Genomic DNA, 20,602 nt, shown 5'->3' with positions numbered 1-20,602 from the left:
GCTGAGGTGGGAGGATCACTTGAGCCCAGGAGGCAGAGGTTACAGTGAGCCAAGATTCTGCCACTGCATTCCAGGTAGGCAACAGAGTGAGACCCTGTCTCAAAAAATAAATAAAATAAAATGAATGAATGAATAAATAAATAAATGAAAGTGGTTTTCAAAAGGTGACATGTTCCGAATGTTTAATCAGATCTGGCCGATGTACTCCTGCCTAACGTGCCCTGAGATTTGTCTGGAATTTTGGTCTAACTTTGGTTTGCAGCGGGCCTCATGAATGAAAGATCCCTTACACTCTACTTTCTTATGGATTTCACCACGTCTATAGGTTGTAAAACAAACCCCAGAGTTCCACCGTTCACAGCCTTCTGTTTTCTCAGCTTTCCTTTTTCCATTTCAAAACAAAACTAAGTCATATTGCTCAGTATTCAAAAAGCTATGAGTCTAGACAGGAGATTATTAAGTGTTTTTTTTTTTCCATGGAGTACAACAGTAAAAGATCTAATATCCACTCCACATAGCCCTGAGTAATTTTTTTCTGTCATCTTTAAGAATGATGCACAATGTGTGAATATGGCCCACAGTTTGGGCCTAATTATGATTCTCCAGTGAGTGCGCTGCATTTTGGAGGAAGTCTTAAACGAGCACTTAAGCAGTAATGCCTCTGAGCACACCACTGTGGATCTGGAAGAGGGCTTTGATTCCTGTACCCGGAGCTGCCTACGCCCATGCTGCTCCCACAAGCACTTTTATCACCAACTTATTAGACCATTATGGTCTGCGATTGTTTTTTACTGCCTTTGATTTTTTTCTGTTGTCAGACATGAGGAAAGTGATGTGTAATATGATCCAAAATGCTCTTGTTTGTTTTAATCTGCTGTTTTAATATATTATGGCTTCCTGCCATTACCCTTCTTTAGCAGGGCCCTAGGGTCCCTTGGAGACAGTGGAAGCCTGGAATGTGCCGGGCACTTTGGGGATTTGGTGTAAAGCAGTGGCATGTGTGCTCCTGCCAGGTGGGACCTCAGAGCTGGGAGTGGAGCTGGCAGCTGGGCTCAGAGGCTTTGGAGGCCACTGTAAAAAAAGAGTGGCCTGGGGACTGGGCAGGTAGAACTTGAGATCTCTCCCAACTGTGAGTTCCAGCAGGTGTTTGTATGGATTTGGGGTCCAAAGCCTTCTTGGGCTTGAGGTGGGTTTAGGGCAGCTTCCAAAAACCCAGCTTGGCCATGGTGAGAAGAGATACCTACTCCACAAAGTGCTTCAGAATGGAGCTTTAGGGTGAGGTGTGGTCTTGGGTGATGGCATCTGTGATGATTACCCATAGTTGTGTCTCTGTCACTAACTGAGCACGTCCTTTCCCTCTCAGAGCCCCTTGGTCCCTCATGTCTACATGAAGAGGATGAGATTAGACCCTTCATAATCCCCAGCCTCCCATCAGCTCCCTGGCTGGCCTTCCTGATGTCTTAACATAGGCAGCTGTTCCTGTTCCTCTTTCAACATATGAGAAACTGTTGGCTTCTCAAGGCCAGTGGCCAGCAAGCTGAGGAAGGCCATGAACAGGGCTATCTTTGTTTTAAAAAAATGTTTAACTCCAGCCTGGCCAATATGGTGAAACCCTACTAAAAATACAAAAATTAGCCGGATATGGTGGTAGCCTGTAGTCTCAGCTACTTGGGAGGCTGAGGTGGAAGAATCACTTGAACCTGGGAGGTGGTGGATGCAGTGAGCTGAGATGGCACCACTGCACTCCAGCCCGGGTGACAGAGCAAGACTCTCTCAAAAAAAAAAAAGTTTTAATTGACACATAATAATTATTCATATTTCTGGGGCACATAGTGATGGTGTCATACATGTAATGTACAGTGATCAGATGAAGGCGATTAGCATATCTTTGCTTTTGCAGTGACCACCAAAATCATCCTGAAAGATCTGTCAGAGAGATGGCAGAGCTTGGTCCACTCTACATGCCAAGCTGGCTGCCAGCAAGGAGGATGATCAACTCTGATGGCCTCCAGTCACAGAGCAGCCACACCTTTAATAAGAGAACTGTGTCTTGAACTCTTCATTTAGTCAACAAACAGTGAGTACCGAGTATGTGTGCACATCAGCTCTTTTCCTCTTCATATCAGCCCTGAGAGACATGCAGGAAGGGTGTGTAGGCCCTGTTTACAGATGAGGCGACTGAGGCACAGTGTTGGGGGCCATCGCCAGCACTGAGAGTGACTACGCAGAGACTGGAATCCACTTCCCTTCACCATTAGACCAGTGTTTTCCCGCTCTATTGCAGATGGCACATCACAGAAAAACCCTCACTTCTCAATTTCACCAAACCACTTATCATTAAGGGAGGACAGGAGTTGGCCTCCTCTCTACACATCTCATTGAAAATGTTTCAATTTAAGAACTCTGGGCTGGGCCTGGTGGCACATGCCTGTAATCCCAGCATTTTGGCAGACGAGTTGGGTGAATCACTTGAGGTCAGGAGTTTGAGACCAGCCTGGCCAACATGGTGAAACCCCATCTCTACTAAAAATTAGCCAGCCCTGGTGGCGGGTGCCTGTTATCCCAGCTACTTTGGAGGCTGAGGAAGGAGAATTGCTTGAACCCAGGAGGTGGAGGTGGAGGTGAGTCAAGATTGCACCACTGTACTCCAGCCTGGGGAACAAACCGAAAATCAAACAACAAAAGCAAAAACTCTGTAGAGGAAAATTAGAACATACCCATGTACCTGGGCTCTGCTTAAATTTCCGTTGAGATGGATCACTATTTGTCAGTGATAAACAGTATTATGCTTTGGTCACAAGTAGCAACAGAAATTCCAGCAGGAAAATAAAATTCAAAAGTCAAAACGTTGTTCATTATTTTATGGGTTAAGAATGGCTTAGGGGAGGAGGAATATTTCCCTTAAGGTGATTGACCCTTTGGTGCAAGATGGCAGATGAACACAAAATCCCAGTGAAATGACAGTAAAGACATCTAAAAATGAAAAAATCATAACAGCACTAAGAATGGAATTGTTAAGCTCACGCTACTTCGATTTATTTGTTCATTTCCTCTCTCCTGTTCCTTCTCTCATAACTTAAATGCTGGATCTCTTGGAATGATATTTTATCCCTTAATTTTAATCTCATATATGTAAAAGTATGATATATACTTTTTTTTCCTCCCTTCTCTTGAGGAAAGAAGCACAATTTGAAATGCCAAGAAAAAAGTGGAAAAACCAGAGAAGAAAGCTTTGGTTCAAATATAAAACCAGCAAAAATGTGGCCTGGTTTTGAGCAATTGATGGAATGTAAGAAAAAGGGAATCCACTTGCCCTTCTCCTGGGGACATTCTTCGAGAGAGAGTCAGCTAGCGACATATGATCATATTTCCTTTTCAATGAGTCTGATCACACTCTTTCTATAGTGATCAATAATTATATAATCACATTTACATAGTTATAACTAAATGCTTGCCAGTTTCAATTTTTAAAATCAAAACAGAAGGCAATTATAGTTATAGACTAGAATGAGTGTCTGACAATTGACACTGCGTAGGTGATGCTCATGCTAAAGGAATTCAAGTGAACAGAAGGGGAAGGGGGAGGGGCAAGTGTAGGTGCAACTTTCTTCATTTGACTTCGGGATGAGAGAAGAGAAAATGTGTAAAGAAGATGGGACAAAAATGAGGATTATGTATATTATTTAAAAATAAAAAGGCAACTCATTGAAGAACTAAACACAATCATATAATGAAACTCAGAATCGAGAGAGATGATTGAAAATATTGCAAGTGAACTAAACTTCTCCTCTATTAAATAATGCAAATGACTTGATATTATCAAATCCTGGCAAGCTAAGAAATTGAAATCTATGCATATTGTTTAGAATGATGGTGGTAACTTATCAGAAGAATTTAAAAAACAAGCTTAAGAGAGTTTCCTCTGAAGTATAGGACTTGTGTGGGAGAGAGCAGATAGGGGTTTACGTTTTATTTCATACCAGTTTAAATTTCATACCAATTTTATTTCATGTGCAGTTTAAATTCTTTAAGCTTATGCATATATAATGTTATATTATTTTTGAAAATATAAAAATTGGTGTTAAGAATAGGTATAAAGAAAACCCTCATTAAGGACTTGTCTCTGCTGGTGACATTTGCTGGCTTGGGTCTTTAGCTAATGATGTATCTCCGTGTCCTTTGTGGGTCCCTAGTCTGTGGCTGAGTTCCTGTTCTGTGCACTGACACACTCCATCATTCTAAATCAACATGTGCACTTAACAGTGCTATTTAAGCCTTAATAAATATTGTATCATCATTCGTGGGGGATGGGGTGGAGAGAGATGGCAGCTCATATATAAGAGAGGGACTTTTCTTGTCAGGGCCATTGTGTATATACATGTCAAAGAGATGGACACAGAGAGGAAGCAAATTTTCACCGAGGCTTTTGAAAACATAATACAGAAACTTATAGCATCCTTACTCATTTCTTCAGGGAAGGGAGGAAATTCAAGTGTTCTCTAGGCTGTCCAGGGCTCATGCTTCTGGTACCAAACAAATCCACCTTAATGTGTTGGTTCGTGGACTCTGAATATTCTCAGCAGCATGAGGCCATGGTGTCTGGGCACTTCTCAGAGCTTTCTCATGAGAAGTGGCATCCTAGCCCCTCCACCTTACCCATCATCAGGCCTTGCCCTGGCCAGAGAATGGTGGGCCCCACCAAAGCTTGGTCTCCAAGACTCAAAACAGAGGCTCAGGGCCCCACTTTCCAAGAGTCCTTGGACAATGAGCTGGCTGCTAGCACTTGGCTAGTTCTGGACCTCCCTGTTCTTTGTGGGATGGCCCTGGCTCCTATCTCCCTGGGGTCGACCCTTCCCATATTCATGTTTCCACCTGCCTTGAAACCTTATACTCCTAATTTTGGGGCCTTTTCCATAGAAACTCTTGCCCTTTCACTTAGTTCTTGCCAAATGGTTGGAATACGTATTTGGTTTCCCAAGGTAGCTACTGTGAAAGAATCAATACACATTTGGATGCATGCATTCTAATCTGTTTGTTGGAAAATAAGAGTTATGGAGTTTTTATGTTCCTTACAGTCAAACCTACCAGTGTTCCCATGTCTTCTGATCATCTACACCTTGCTGCTGATCCCAGTACCAGTTAGTGCAAGAGCCTTCATATGTAGAATTTCTCATAGAAGTCTCTTGTATTTATTGGGAATCCTTTTGGTTCCAAGCCACAGAAACACAAATCAAATTAGCTTAAACAACAAAGGGAGTGTATTGGCTCTTAGCCAAGGAAGCAAGGTGGATATATGTTCAGTCATAGCTGAATCCAGGGGTTCACACAATGTTTCCAGGGATCCGTCTCTCTCACCAACTCTGGCTCTGCTTTGCTTTGTGCCTTGCCCACTTTCACATGACTTTCTCCATGTGGGCCATGATGGTTTCGGGGATCACCAGGCTTATACTTGTATAGTGTGTGATACAAAAGGAAACTGAATTCTCTCTTATTTTCTTTGTATATTACATCTTTTTTTTTTTTTTTTTTTTTTTTTTGAGATGGAGTTTTGCTCTTGTTGCCCAGGCTGGAGTACAATAACAGGATCTCAGCTCACTGCAACTTCTACCTTCCAGGTTCAAGCGATTCTCCTGCCTCAGCTTCCTAAATAGCTGGAATTACAGACATGTGCTACCATGTCCAGCTAATTTTGAAGTTTTAGTAGAGATGAGGTTTTATTATGTTGGCCAGGCTGGTCTCAAACCCCTGATCGCAGGTGATCTGCCTGCCTTGGCCTCCCAAAGTGCTGGGATTACAGGCATGAGCCACCACACCTGGCCTGTATATTAATTCTTATGGAGGGCTAGTATCACTTGAGTCATAAGACTTTGTACGAATACTCTAAATGGGGAACAAGAAGGATGTTAGCCTCCCTGAGCCATGTGCCCCTCTCTGCAGGCAGGAACAATCACAGACAGCTCCCCCGCAGCGTCACATCTCAGTATTCTTTTAGTTAGTTAATTTCAACTAAATTTACTTCAGTGTGTATTTGTTGAATGTGTATTGTGATCCAAGCCCTGTGCTATGCATTGAAGATACAAAGATAAATAAGCAGAACACCTCCTTTCAAGGTGTGCAAAATACAATTGGGAAAGTAAACACTTGAACAATTAATGATAGCACCATGGGATAAATGCTACAGTAGAAATCCAAATAAAGTATGAAGAGAGCACTGGACTGGGGGAGAAGATAAGGAATTGTTAGGGAAAAGGAAGACATTGGAGCTGCACCTTGAAAGATGACTAGCTCTTCAATTTGTGCCCCCTGCTCTGTGTTCCCTTTTTTCTCCTTTCTTGCTTTCTTTTGCATTTATTATTAATATTGTTATTCCATTTTTTCCTCCTTGTTAATTAAGAAGTACTACATTCTTCTTTTCTATTCACAAGAAGCTACTCTAGAAGTATAATAATGCACCCTTGAGTTATCAAAGTCTAATGTTAGTTAGACTTTGCCCCACCCTGGAGAAACTTGGTTATTTTGACTGGGTGCTGGGCAATCTGTTTGAAAGACTGTTTACAGAAATGTTTATGGCCAGACACGAAGGCTCACGCCTGTAATCCCAGTACTTCAGGAGGCCGAGGCAGGAGTAACTTAGGTTGGAAATTCGAGACCAGCCTGACCGACATGGAGAAACTCCGTCTCTACTAAAAACAAAATTAGCCAGGTGTGGTGGTGTGTGCCTGTAATCCCAGGTACTCGGGAGGCTGAGTCAGGAGAATCACTTGAACCTGGGAGGCGGAGGTTGCGGTGAGCCAGGATGGTGTCATTGCACTTCAGCCTGGGCAACAAGCGCCTAACTCCATCTCAAAAAATAAATAAATAAAGGAAATGTTTATGACCTCATATGATGTTATCTTCCCCCAGAAAGATGTTTGCTTGTTTGCTTGTTTGTTTCTGCCGCACTCTTTGGGAATGCTAGCAGTTTTGGGCAGCAAACTTGATGCACACTAAAGGTTTGACATTTTCTTGGCTGAACAGACGACCACATAAGGACTGATCTACTTCCAGCTATCTAAATGCCTGTGATGCAGTCTTAAGCATCCCAGCCATTGGTAGGCTCCCAGATTCTGTCTTTAGTCCCCTCAGCTTTTGAGAGACTGCCAAATGCACAGAGTAGCATCTCAACTCTTCTGCATCAGCACATGCTCCCAGGCAAAAGCTCTCCCAAGTGATGTTCATCACTCTAGGTGCCTGGGACCTCCCACACTTTGGTTAGCTGGTTTTCACCATCTTATGAGGTCTTTGATGCTTTTAATACAATATTTCTGTATTTTTTTCAGATTTCCTTGTTATTTCCTGAGGAAGGAGTTATCTGAACTACCTAGTCTTCCTTTACTGATAGTGAGCACCTCAACAGGCAGATGGGATAGAGAAGGATATTTCCAGTCAGTGGGAAAATACATGGAGTTGGGAAAGAGCATGGGAGAAGTAGATGATGATGAATGGCTGGAGAAAGAAAGAGGGAAGTGGGACAGGAGGCTGGGAAGCAGGAAAGATGCCAGCTTATGGTGTTTAGACTGTTGAGTAGCCAACTGAAGAGACTTCAGGTTTTCAGAACAAGGGAACAACATAATCAGACCTGTGCTTTGTCACTTTAACTTTAGCTGTGGTATAGATGTCTTCGTGGAGGGGAGGGAAGATGAGAAAGGAACAAGACTAGCTAGAAGATGAATGTCCTCATGTTTGATGAGGAAGGAGGGGAAATGAGGTCACAAGGCAGTAGACAGAGTCAGGAAACATTTTGGGAGCAGAAGCCAAGAGACTTGTTGATGTTCATAAAATTTCTTGTTGAGCTTTATATGTTGACGTGCAGTCACTGTCGAGACCTGTTACAGACATAGAGCAGGAGGATGAATTTATCAACTTGCCTGTAACTAAATCATCCTGGCATCTTGAATGCTCAGAAAATCAGTTCTCTGGAGCTGTAATATCTGCAGAAAATCAAATAACCATGGGAGAGTCAGAAGTTAGGGGTCATATATATACTCATCCTTTGTCTCGTGTTGATCTTCTCTGGCAAGTGTGGGAAGTCCCCTACTGTGACAAAGCCTTTTTTTCCCCCTCTTAGGCTGAGGAAGCCTGAAAAAAGTAAATTTAGGGTTCTGTGATTGAGCAATCATCAAGCTCAGATAGGAAAAGGCAAAAATCAATGGGAAAATTGGCTGTCGTGAACTGGGGCTTAGGGATAATAGCTGACTCACCTTGGCTCTAGAAATAATTATCTTTACCAGACTCCCAACTTTCCTTGCTGCTTTTGTTCTACTCAAACGGAGGTCCTTGGAAGCATCATCCAGCCAAAGTAATTTTAGATGATAACTTCAGTGCTCTTGAGGGGCTGTTTGTACCTGATGGCAAGAGCTACAAATAGCGTGACATCGTCAGTAACTAATAATGCAGTCATTGGTGCAGTCTCTCAGGGAAGGAAGATGGTCCTGGGAATTCTCTTGGAATGGCGTTTTGAAAGCCTGCACTACACTGTGACTTGGGGCAGGCTCCTTAAAACTCTTTGTGAGCCTTTGTGAAATGGAGGATAATAGTGGTTCCTCAATATTACAAGATAAACAATAGTTTCTTGTAGTGACTAAAATGAGATATGACCGGGCACAGTGGCTTGCACCTGTAATGTCATCACTTTGGGATGCCGAGGAGGGCATATTACTTGAGGTCAAGAGTTCGAGATCAGCCTGGTCACATGGTGAAACCTCCTCTCTACAAAAATACAAATATTAGCCAGGGGTGGTAGCAATGCCAGTAATCCCAGCTACTCGGGAGACTGAGGTAGGAGAATCCTTTGAACCTGCAATGTGGGGCAGAGGTTGCAGTGAGCTGTGATAGTGCCATTGCACTCCAGCCTGGGTGACAGAGCAGCATTCCATCTAAAAAAAAAAAGAGCCATACTACATGTGTAAAGTGCATAGGACAGTGGCGCCTGGTGCACAGTGACTTCTCTGCAAGTATTAGCTATTTTTTCCTTTGAATGTACTCATGGTATCAAATCTTTTACTTATGCAGCAAACTTACTTTTGAGTATCAGCTATGTGGAAGACATCATGCTAGATTCTGGGGATATGAAAAGGAGTAAAATTCAGCACTTACTTCCAAGCAACTCCCAGTGCAGTGAGGACCATGACAAGTCAAGGGATGGATCTCCAACCGGAAGGATCATGGAAGGGCATGGGAGAGACCTTCAATCCAGACATAGGCCTTAAAAGATGAGTAGGAGTTCATCAGCCAATGAAACGTATTCCAGAAAGAAGGAAGAGCATATATAAAGGTCTAGGGGCAAATAGGTAGACAGTGCCTGTAGGTACCTGCCAGTGGCTCTAGGGTCGGAGGCTGGTTGGTAACAGGTGAGGCTGATGGAGAGATTTCAGATCAAGAAAACCTGTGAGAGACACACTAAGACTGGATGTTATCCTAAAATGTTTATTGGAGAACCATTGCAATTGTTTTAGGAAGTGATAAAATCAGATTAATGATTTAGAAAAAGTGATCTTGCTGCAATGTGGACACTGAGTTGGAGAGAATCCATTCTGTAAGCAGAAAGATCAGTCAAGACCCTTTTTAAAGATCCAATACTGAAATGATGAATGAGAATCCCTGAGCCAGGCAGTGGCAGAGGGACAGAAAAAGGGGCAGATCTGAGAGATATTGAGCAAGAAAAATTGTCACTAAGCAGGTAAAGGAAGAGGGACACAGAGAAGCCAAGGAGAACTCCCAGTTCCTGAGGACCTGGGCATAAAGCAGAGGAGGCAGAAAGTGGGATGAATCCCAGGCTGAGGTGTTTCCACATGTGTGGAATGGAAGCCCACAGAAGCAAAGGAGTTAAGAGCTTGGGCAGCGTGTCACTAGAGATTAAGTTCCATGCTCTGGACTGGATAGAAATCAAGATGGCAGGAGGCTGGTGGATTAAGAATGGAACAGGTTGAAAAATACTCCTTTGAGAATGGATATTAATTTGATTACAGTTTAAAGTCATTTCTAGTCAAAGCTTCTGAAGAAAGTGGGTGATCAGATAGGAAGCTATAATATTAAAAGCAACCACAAAACCAAGCTCTAACATTGAAATAGAGAAGCTGGTTTTCTTTTGTGATTGTTAAACTAGCGCTGGAGTTAGCCCTGTGAAAGATCCATTAATTGGATTTTTCCTTAATTTAATTGGATGATTTATTAATTGTAACAAATGTACACATTTTGAGCCATGGCAGTACTGTTGGAATGAGGGCTTTGTCCCTTAAGTTGACTACTCTAGATACATAGGAGTAGTTATTCCAAACACATTCACATTGCTTTAGAATGTTATTTAAGCATAAGCCAATTGACTCCAATTGGATTATGAGCTTCTGAAGGAAAGTGTATTATCTTAAACTTTTTCTGTGTTTTTGGCTGTTAGCATAGATGTTGGGTGCAAATGAGAGTGCTCATAATTATCTGTGAAAAGAATAAGAAGACGGCATACTTATCTTGAGAATAAATAGTAAATACAGTGCTGTCTGGACTTTTCTCAACAGGAAAGCTTTGGAAGTGGGCATTTTTGAGAGTCTCTGTTGCAAATCATTGAATGCAGTCATTGAAATTCAATTGCAGTGCCAGCACATTTGAAAGAGGTCTGATAATAATGCAAAGTCTATGCTGTCTCCAGTGATTTCAGTCAAGTAAAATCAGCCTAGAGGGGAAAATAAACCTTTTTCTAAAACTTCACACAGGGAAAAAGTTTCCTAAGTTTTTGAGAAATGATTAGTATTTCCAAAATGGAGTTGGATTGGGAATGTGAGAAGCCAAAGGTAACCACTGTGAAAAATAACGGGGCAATTGGGAAGCGCAGGTTACCTTAATCAGGCTTGGAGAGGGAGTGATAGAAATGTAAATCTAAAGCTGCCTCTAGATCCCCTGGCTAAACAGAAACTCCTAGAGGCAGAATCAATTTTTCACTGTTCGATGATGACTGCATTTTCTATAGGTTGAAAGCACAGAGGTAGGAAAGTTTCAAAGTTCTCAAGAAATAACAGGTGAATGAATTAAAAATCATTGCTTTTGCCAACCCACACTCCCTGACCTTTTTCTTCTGCTGAAGAGTTTGGTGTCTCCATCCTGCCCTGCCTTTCCTGGACACAGTTTGCAATCCCAGCTACTAATTTGCTTGCTATTGTTTTGCAGTTCAGGAGGGTGAAGAGGCAAAGAGATCCAGGGCTACTGGAGAACAGGCCAGGATGGGAGATTTCATGGGGGACCTCTAGGGAGAGCCCAAAAAGGCAAGTGAGAGGACATCAAAAATAAATTCCTTCTGCTTCAGAATTTTGCTGAGGGTCTGCACTACATCACACTTTCTGTGTGTGTGTGTGTGTGTGTGTGTGTGTGTGTGTGTGTCTGTGTGCATGCACATTATTGATCTGATGAACCTTTTTTTTTTCTTCCTGTGTTCGAGTTTGAAGCATATTTAGGGAATGCTGAACCAAACTACTGAGATTGGGACTTTTGTAGGAACTCTGAGACTATTGTCTCCATTGGAATGGGAGATATACAGAGACAGGTAACTTCTCACAAAGGTGTGGCTGTTCCTCCTGAGTCCAAGCTTGGCAAGGCCCAAGTGAGGAAGGGAAGCAGATTGCAGCTCTGTGTCCCTGCAAATGAACTCTTCGCCCTCAGCCTAAGATTTAGCTGAGCTGAAGATTTTGAAAAGATGGGAAACTCAGGGCAGAAAGTGGGGAAGAAGAAAGATATCCCACCTTTTTTTTTTTTTTTTAGATGGAGTCTTGCTCTGTCGCCAGGCTGGAGTGCAGTGGCGCGATCTCAGCTCATTGCAATCTCCCCCTCCCAGGCTTAAGTGATTCTTCTGCCTCAGCCTCCCGAGTAGCTGGGACTACAGGCGAGGGCCACCAAATCCAGCTTATTTCTGTATTTTTAGTAGAGACAAGGTTTCACCATGTTGGCCAGGATGGTCTTGATCCCTTGACCTCATTATCTGCCTACCTCAGCTTCCCAAAGTGCTGAGATTATAGGCATGAGCCACCACTCGAGGCCAGATATCCCACTCTTTAAGTATGGGCTGCATATAGTGTCTTCCTTCCAAAGTGGACATTATGGAAGGGGATGAGTACTTCACAGTGGAGGAAACTGATAAACACTACTTCAGCCAGGTGACCCTGGTCAACATCAACAATGGAAAGCTATGTCAATAGTGTCTGCCCCTGATATGATGTAATAAGAATGGGACTTTACTTCTGTGGTCGCCCCCAAACCCACAGCCTTACTCTAATCATGAGAAAAACATCAGATAAATCCCAATAGGAGGACCTTCTATGAAATACCTGGCTGGTACTCCTCAAAATTGCCAAGAGTGTCACATATAAGGGAAGTCTAAAAAACCGTCTCAGCCTAGAGGGCCCTAAGGAGATAGGATGCCTAAATGTAACATGGAATGAATGAATCCTGGAACAGGAAGAGACATTAAGTAAAAACAAAGGAAATCTGAATAAAATATGGACTTTAATAATAATGTGTCATTATTTGTTCATTAATTGTAACAAATGTACTGTGCTAATGTGAAAGGCTAATTATAGTGGAAAGTGGTTATGGGGTATCTGTGAGCTCTCAGTACTATCTTTGCAATTTTTCTGTAAATCTAAAACTTTTTTTTTAGACAGAGTCTCACTCTGTTGCCCAGGCTGGAGTGCAATGGCAGGATCTCAGTTCACTGCAACCTCTGCCTCCCAGGTTCAAGTGATTATTATCTTGTCTCAGCCTCTGAGTAGCTCAGATTACAGGTGCATGCCACCACACTCAACTAATTTTTTTGTGCTTTTAGTAAAAATGAGGTTTTACCATGTTGGCTAGGCTGGTCTTGAACTCCTGACCTCAAGTGATCCACCCACCTCAGCCTCCCAAAGTGCTGGGATTACAGCTGTGAGCCACCTCACACAGCCAAACCTAAAACTGTTCTAAAATCTAAAGTTAATTTTAAAAATCAATGTCCACATGAAAATATGCCTCACATTATCAGTGCAAATCCAAATTAGGATGAGATACGGCTTCACACACACTTAGGATGCCTATCATCAGAGAGACAGACAATAACAAATGTTGGCAAAGATGGTGGGAGTGTAAAATAGTGCAGCTACCAAGACAATGCATGGGGAAAGAATAGTCTTTTCAATAAATGGGGCTGGGAAAATATGTAAAAGCTAGACCTCTACCTCACAACATATACACAAACTAAAGTGGATCAAAGATGTATCAGTAAGGGCTAAACCTATAAAATTCTTCGAAGAAAAAGTAGGTGTGTAAATCTTCATGATGTTGGATTAGGGGATAGTTTCTTAGATATGGCAGCAAAAGCAAAAGCAATCCAAGAATGTGAACTGCGGGGAAGAAGAATGAGTGGGAACTCCTCGGATGAGCTGGATCCACATCTGTCCCTCACTGTCTCCTGACAGCCAACTTTCATGATGCTGATGCTGCAGAAGAAGCTGGCAGCCTTCATGGAGCTGCTGTCCCAGCCCAGGATTTGGAGCAGCTGAAGGAGGATCAAGGGCAGGAGCTGCCTGGGCTGCTGCTCTGCACCAGCAAGGGGATGGAGGAAAGCACGTGATCTGCCACAGCGCCAGTCACCGGTGGCCTGCACTGTGCTTCCTAGCATTAAATAAATTTTAAAAAGCCTGCTGCTTTAATTCGATTTCCAGTTCTTGTGCAAAATGTCTCTTATGTTCATATGAACCCACAACTAAGCAGCAAAGAAAAATCCGGGAAATTAAGATCTAAATGGACACAGCCCAAAGCCACCACATTTCCTCATTTTCTCTCTCTCTCTCTCTCTCTCTCTTTTTTTGAGACAAGGTCTCGCTCTGTCACCCAGGCTGGAGTGAAGTGGTGTGATCACAGCTCACCGAAGGCTTGACCTACTGGACTCAAGCAATCCTCCCACCTCAGCCTCCCAAGTAGCTTGGAGAACAGGCAGGTGCTTTCGTGCCCAGTTAATTTTTGTGTCATTTATAGAGATAGGATCTCCCTATGCTGCCTTGGCTGGTCTGGAGCTCCTGGGCTCAAGTGATCTGCCTGCCTTGGCTTCCCAAAGTGTTGAGATTACAGATGTGAACCATGGCACCTGGCTTTTCCTCTTCCCTCCCCTATGCCTCCCCTGCCTTCCTTTCCTTTCTCCTCTCCTTTCCCCTTTTCTTTTCCTCTCCTCTCATCTCCTGTTTTCCTCTCCACTCCTCTCTTCTCCTCTCCTCTTCTCTCTTCTCCTCTTCTTTCCTCTCTTCTCCTCCCCTCCCCTCCCTTCCCCTCCTCCCCTCCTCCTCTCCCCTCCTCCCCTCCCTTCCCCTCTTTCTCTTACAGGATCTCACTCTGTCACCCAGGCTACGATGCAGTGGTGCAAGCATAGCTTACTGTAACCTTGAATTCCTGGGTTTAAGCAATCCTCCTGCCTTGGCCTCCTAAAGTGCTGGGATTACAGGTATAAGCCACCATACCCAGCAGCATTTTCTCTTTTTTACAGCTTAATTCCATTAAAAATTCCCTGTGTTATCCTAATTTTCTCTTCCAGGCTTTTGTTTCTTCCCCTGCACTTATTATAACTTTCAATTATTAGTCTACATACTTATTCTTTAATAGTTTCTTGTATGCCTCTGCACTACTCATCTATAAACTCCCTGAAAGAAAGGACTTTGTCTGTCTTATGTACATTTGAATTCTCAGGATCTAATAATCAAGATGACAGTTGTGATGATAAACAATAATAGCAATCACTGTAGAGCTCATACCATGTGTGAGGCCCAGTTGTAGTGGTTAAGGTATATTACCTTTTGCCTTATTGAACATCAAGTACTTGGCAGGCAACAGGTGTTCTGCCTCTGGCCTGAAACCCCCAGCGGGGATGGTGCTCATTGGGATCTTCAGGGCTCAGCTCAGTTGCCTAATGATCCGTGAGAGTGGATGAAAGGGATTTCCTAGCTACTCCTTATTCTGAGGTAAAAAATGTGTTAGAGGCTGGGTGCGGTGGCTCACACCTGTAATCCCAGCACTTTGAGAGGCAGAGGCAGGTGGGTTATTTGAGGTCAGCAGTTCGAGATCAGCCTGGCCAAATGGTGAAACCTGGTCTCTAATAAAAATACAAAAATTATCTGGCATCATGGCACATGCCTGTAGTTCCAGTTACTTGGAAAACTGAGGCAGGAGAATCGCTTGAACCCAGGATATGGAGACTTCAGTGATCTGATCATGGCACTGCACTCCAGCCTGCTGACAGAGCAAGATTCTATCTAAAGAAAAAAAAGGATTAGAAAGTAATGGGGCTTTTCAAAGTCCCTTTTCTTACCTGAAGGCGCTATTTGTTCTAGAGATTTTGTCCTGACCCACCTCTGAGGACATTCGGACCTCAAAAGCACTGCCAGTGAGAACGTAAGACCCTCCCAGGGGGCTCCCTGCTGTTGGTCCAGACTTTCTGACACCCTAAATGGCCTTCCCAGCAGTCCTGGCCCATCTGTCTGATGGTCAGGCTCATTGTCCATCATTTACTAACTCGGTAGGAGTGAACTTGAGCTTCAGGACATTGGAGCCAACTTCGGAGTCGAATGTTATTGAATCTTCTTTAAAAGTTGCTTTTAAACACTCTTTGCTAATATATTGCTGATAGGCTTGTGTTATTTGTGGTTCTATCGCTTTATTGATCCCTGTGTCCCGCGGGCAAGCTGAATGACTGAGGAAGCAGGAGCAGTGCCACGATGAGCACAAACACCTCTCACAAGAGTCTGAAACCTGTGTGCTTCTGTTTCTCTAGGTTGTTCCTCTTGATTTTAGGCTGAGACTGTTTATGGAAAAAGAAAACACCCTTCAAGCTGAAGTTATAAAAGTTAAAACAATTTTAATAATGGAAGACATCAATCCATTAAAATGGGTGGTAGCAAATTCAGGAGTGAAGAAAATTTCCCCAAAAGGCAGGAGAGAGTCTGTCTTTGGCCCTCCCACTTTTCTTTCTACTTACACCCACTACCTGAAGCCTTTCTAGTCTAGGCACCCAGGCCACTGAAGCTACTTCCTGTGAGGAAGATGATCTGATGGATTCATCTGGAAGGCAGTGGTAACTTAATATGCTAATCTTAGCATAGGTTATGTGTATTTTCAAGAAGAGTACCTTTTAAATGAGGGACGTGGGATGTGTCATGATCTGCTGGTTTGAGTGTGGACTGGGAGAGTCTTTCTGAAGAGCTGTCTGTCAACATCTGGTTAAGTTACAATACGCCTACCTAATATCCAGCAATTCCACTCCTGGTATTTACCCCACAGAAGTTCTCATTCAGGGTAATATAGGAACATGCACAAGGATGTACTCTGTAGCAAAGTTTATGATGGTAGACAGTAGGAGGCAACCTGGGGATCCTTTTCTGGAGGTGATGGATGGGAACGATGTGGTGATGCATTCTGTGAATTACTACGTAGAACTCAGAAAAATGCATCAGAATACACACAGTCATATAAATGGACCTCAAAAACAGGGCAATGAGTAGAAACCATAAGGTAGAGTGAGATAATCTAGCATAATACTAGTAACATAAATTAAAAATATATGCACCCAACAATGATGATTTTATGTGAACACATACAAATGACATGATAACATGGCTATGAGAGAAGGAAATGGGCATGGAGCACTGTCTCATTCTTGGACTACTGACATCAGAGTTGGAGAGTCTTTGTAGTGGGTGGCCATCCTGTGCTTTATAGGATGTTTAGCAGCCTCCCTGACCTCTACCCTCTAGATACCAGCAACACTTCAGCTGTGACAACAAAAATGTCTCTGGGAGAAATGCCAAATGTCCCCTTGGGAGAAATCACCCCTGGTTGAGAGCTACCTATGTAAAGAACAAGGATACACACACACACACACACACACACACACACACACGAATGAACTTGAGCTTCAGTTCCTTCATATATATACGAATGAATATATATATGTATATGTGTGTGTGTGTGTATATATATATATATGTGCAAGAGATGTACTTTAAAGGAAAGATAAACAAAAATGAGTACCCAAAGAGGACAACATTTAATGTCCCTCCCCCAACACGTTGTGAATGGTGGGGTTTTAGATCAGAGCAGGCAGCACTTTTATCTTATATTCCATAAAGGCTACTCTCCATTCTCTCTGTGTGTAAGGTTTTCCACTGTGCATGCAGGAGGTACAAAGTCATTCTTTGTTCTTAGACTTGTGGTGTTTGAAAGCTGTCCCTGAAAGAAATGTCTGAGTGTAGCTCAGTCCTGGGTGGCTAGATGGTCATATTGGGTTTGGAAGATGCAGCTGCTTCTCTGAAGGCACTAGTTGACTCTCTGGTACAGTGGACCATGAATGTCCTTCTTCAGCCCATCAAGGAACAAGGACCTGGGGCCTCCTGTCTCCTGTTCTGCTCTTCCCTGTGGGTAGAGGAGAGCCTGAAGGGTTGCTCTAATCCTGCTAAGAAGAAACATCACACGACCCACTCTCGACTGCTGTTAATTCTCTGCTGGACCTGCTGTAGAATGCTGAACAAGAAGAGGCCCAGCGAGAAAAAGGTAGCCAAGGAGCAGCGGGCAATCATTAAGCATGGGAAGGAGGATGGTTTCAGAGGCTGTCCATGGTTCTGATTTGACCTTCCCACAGCAGATTTTAGAAAACGTTGATGTTTTATATTGCACATTTTTCCTTAGGAAATGAATGTCTCTAATTGAATAATAGGCCAGTTTTGGAGAGAGGTGTAATAAGGGGAGGCATATAAATGGGTGTCTTAGGTTAGGTTCCCTGGGAAGCAGACCCTGAAAGGCAATCAGAATTCTATTGAAAGAACACAGGAGTCACAGTCCTAAGCAGTGAGTACTAATATAAGCTCTGCCATTGGCAGAGTAATAGCTTAGCCTTGGAGTCAGCCTGTCTAGTGTGTGAAGCAAGTTACTTTATTTCTCAAAAGAGTAGTTCCTTCATGTGTATTGTGTGGATAATTACAGTGCTTGTCTCACAAGATAGTAGAACAAGATGAGATAAGTCATGAAAAGTTAAGCACAATACCTAGCACATAGAAAATATCTGTACACATAAGCTGTCATTATTAGGTGAGGCAGTGGAAAATGATTTAGACCTCTAGCACTTACTTATTCAATGGGAATAATAATAATAATACCTGCATTGCAGGTTGCAGGGAAAAATGAGATGAATAAGTGCACACAAAGTGTCATTATGTTAAAATTAACGCAGAGTCTATAATCTTTTCTAATACAGGATGGGGCTATGTTTTTTCTTTGTTGCAATGACTGTGACTTATTTTAATAAACTTTGGCACAGACAGCTTGGTGTTACTCACGTGTCTGTTTGTTTAAGCTTCAATTGGGGGCAGTAAATCGCCCTAGACAAGAAGAGGGAGTTGGGGAGCATCATTTCAGAGTGGTCTCACTGCAGGGTGGTCACTAAGAGTGCTTCAGCCATCCGCATCTCAGTCCACTACAAGACACTCGCCTATCACTGTATCATGGAAAACGTTACAAATGATTCTGCTGACTGGTAAAATTAAAGGTATTTGAGATAGGTTGGGGAAGCCCTAACTCTGCTGTCTTGCATGCACAAAGTGTGACTTCAGTAAAACCTTTTGCTTCTTTAGGGAATACAGGAGAGATCTGATCACTAGAAGTTCCTGTGTTTCATTCTTGGTCTAGAATATTACCTGCTGTTTGATGCTGCCCAAGGACTAATAAAGCCTGCCTCCAAAAGGTGCCTTGGTCTAGCTGGAGTATGGTTAGGACTCCCAATAATACAGAGACCTCACACCTCACAGAACTCCCACAGGGGGTGGTGTGTGTGGTTCTGTGCCTGATTTGCTAAATAAAACATGTTAAGTAAATACCTGTCTGTGCCAGTATTTGGTCTCAGACTCACTTTCTTCAAAACATGGCAGGAAGTTGTGGAAAAGTAGCTGACTCTTGCCCATTTCAAAACCTCTGGGTGGGTACCATTAGCTACCACAAGACCTAAATGTTATGCATAACCAAACTGGCTTAGTCGGCTCACGACAGTTTTTATGAATAGTCATTTCAGGGCAAAACAAGCAAGTTGATAAATTCTTCTACTAGTTGCACTTCTATTGTCAAAGCTAAATGTTAAGTGATGGCTTAGGTCTTGTGACATGCATCACCACAGTGCCATGATGCAGCTCTCTCCTGTCACTAGGGTGATTCATATTTAGTTGACACTTTCAGATGGGCTTTGAAGCTGATGATCCTGGGCTCGAATCCTGGCTCCACTGCTGTGTTACCTAGGCCAAGTATCCTAACCTTGCTGAGCCTCAAATTTCTCTTTTATAAAATGGTGGTTGTCTTTGATAGCGATATATTCATATACATCACACTGCTTGATTCACACAATAACTATGTGAACCAGGCAGGACAGTAATATGGTTTTATATTCTTGTCCCCAATTAATCTATGGGAATTTAAATGACTTTCCCAGGGCCACATATCAGTAAGAGGTAGGCCTAAGACATGAATGGACATCTTCTGACTCAAACCGTTGGTTTCTCTCTCAAGTGGGAGCTAGAAGTATTACTGGAGGCATGATTCAAACATTTACATATTGATAATCTAAGGAAAAGACTACCTGGGGTTAGTTACCTGGGAGCAGCCACCGGGGGCAGAAACGTAATCTACTCCCACAAAGCTAGATTACTTGGCCACACACTGAGTTATGCTCAGTTTAGATTTAGTAATAAAACCACAGTACTTGGAAATCTTAATGAAATGAGAGGCCTTTTTGGACTAGCCCTGTTTAGCATGATCCCCATTTTGTCTGAACTTGGCATTTTCTTTTTTTGTATGTGTGACTTATTTGCAATATAGCTGATATGGCTCCACAGCAGGGATGACTTAGTAAGACATGCTTTATCACTGCAACCTGAGAAAGCATGCCTTACTAATTTCCAGGTCTCCATGGTGCAGCACCAAGTGACCAGTTGCATGAGGTCACTCTGTGCTGACATCTGACAAACCAGATGTCAACTCTGATATCTGAGTTTGAATGCTAGTTCTGTCTCTTGGTCCCAGCATTGTTGCACTCTGCCCTAGCCTATGTTTCCTGCATGATTGTTGTGTAGATCAAGGAAGGGGGATTCTAGAGGTGACAGCATTGTGGCCGCCTCTAAGGCTGGCAATCAACATCATTAATTCTAGAAATAGTTGTGCTCAGTGAGCCACTGTGGACTGACCAATGCTTCCTCATGCTTAATGGGTCCACATGGATTTATTCCTCCTTTTAATTTCTTTTTGCAAGTGATTTCCCCACCCCCCACCCCCCCAGCCCCACTTAAGGACGGAAGAATCCAGGGAGAAGACAAAAGTCAGAGAAGGGATTTGCAAGGGCGGTTACCAATAACTTAAAGCATTTTGACTAAAGGATACTTCACACCATCAAATGGCTTTAACCAGACGCTAGACAAATAGTCTCATGCCAATGAGCTTCTAAAGTGTGAAAGTATTTTACTTCAGTGAGCCTAATCTCTGATTCAAAATTCCCACGCAGACTTTTACGTAGTTTAGCTATCCTGAT

General features: G+C 42.9%; 1 protein-coding gene across 7 annotated transcripts in view; it reads left to right on the top strand.

Moving 5' to 3' along the window:
* Positions 1-13,706, top strand: part of FECH (ferrochelatase) — an 81,933-nt gene extending 68,227 nt beyond the window's left edge. For 3 of the 7 annotated variants that reach the window (XR_008476090.2, XR_008476091.2, XR_008476088.2), the window contains 2 exons: positions 1,901-2,077; positions 13,473-13,706. The gene's annotated coding sequence lies outside the window, so the exon portion shown is untranslated. Of the gene's footprint in view, positions 1-1,900; positions 2,089-11,196; positions 11,570-13,472 lie in introns of those variants that run through there. The other 4 variants (XR_013525927.1, XR_013525926.1, XR_008476089.2 and 1 more) reach the window with 2 other exon arrangements.
* Positions 13,707-20,602: the final 6,896 nt, after the last annotated feature.

The sequence above is a fragment of the Callithrix jacchus genome, chromosome 13 (assembly GCF_049354715.1).
Source record: "Callithrix jacchus isolate 240 chromosome 13, calJac240_pri, whole genome shotgun sequence".
NCBI lineage: Eukaryota > Metazoa > Chordata > Mammalia > Primates > Cebidae > Callithrix > Callithrix jacchus.
The sequence above is the reverse complement of the archived record's forward strand: the minus strand, read 5'-3'. Positions and strand labels throughout refer to the sequence as shown.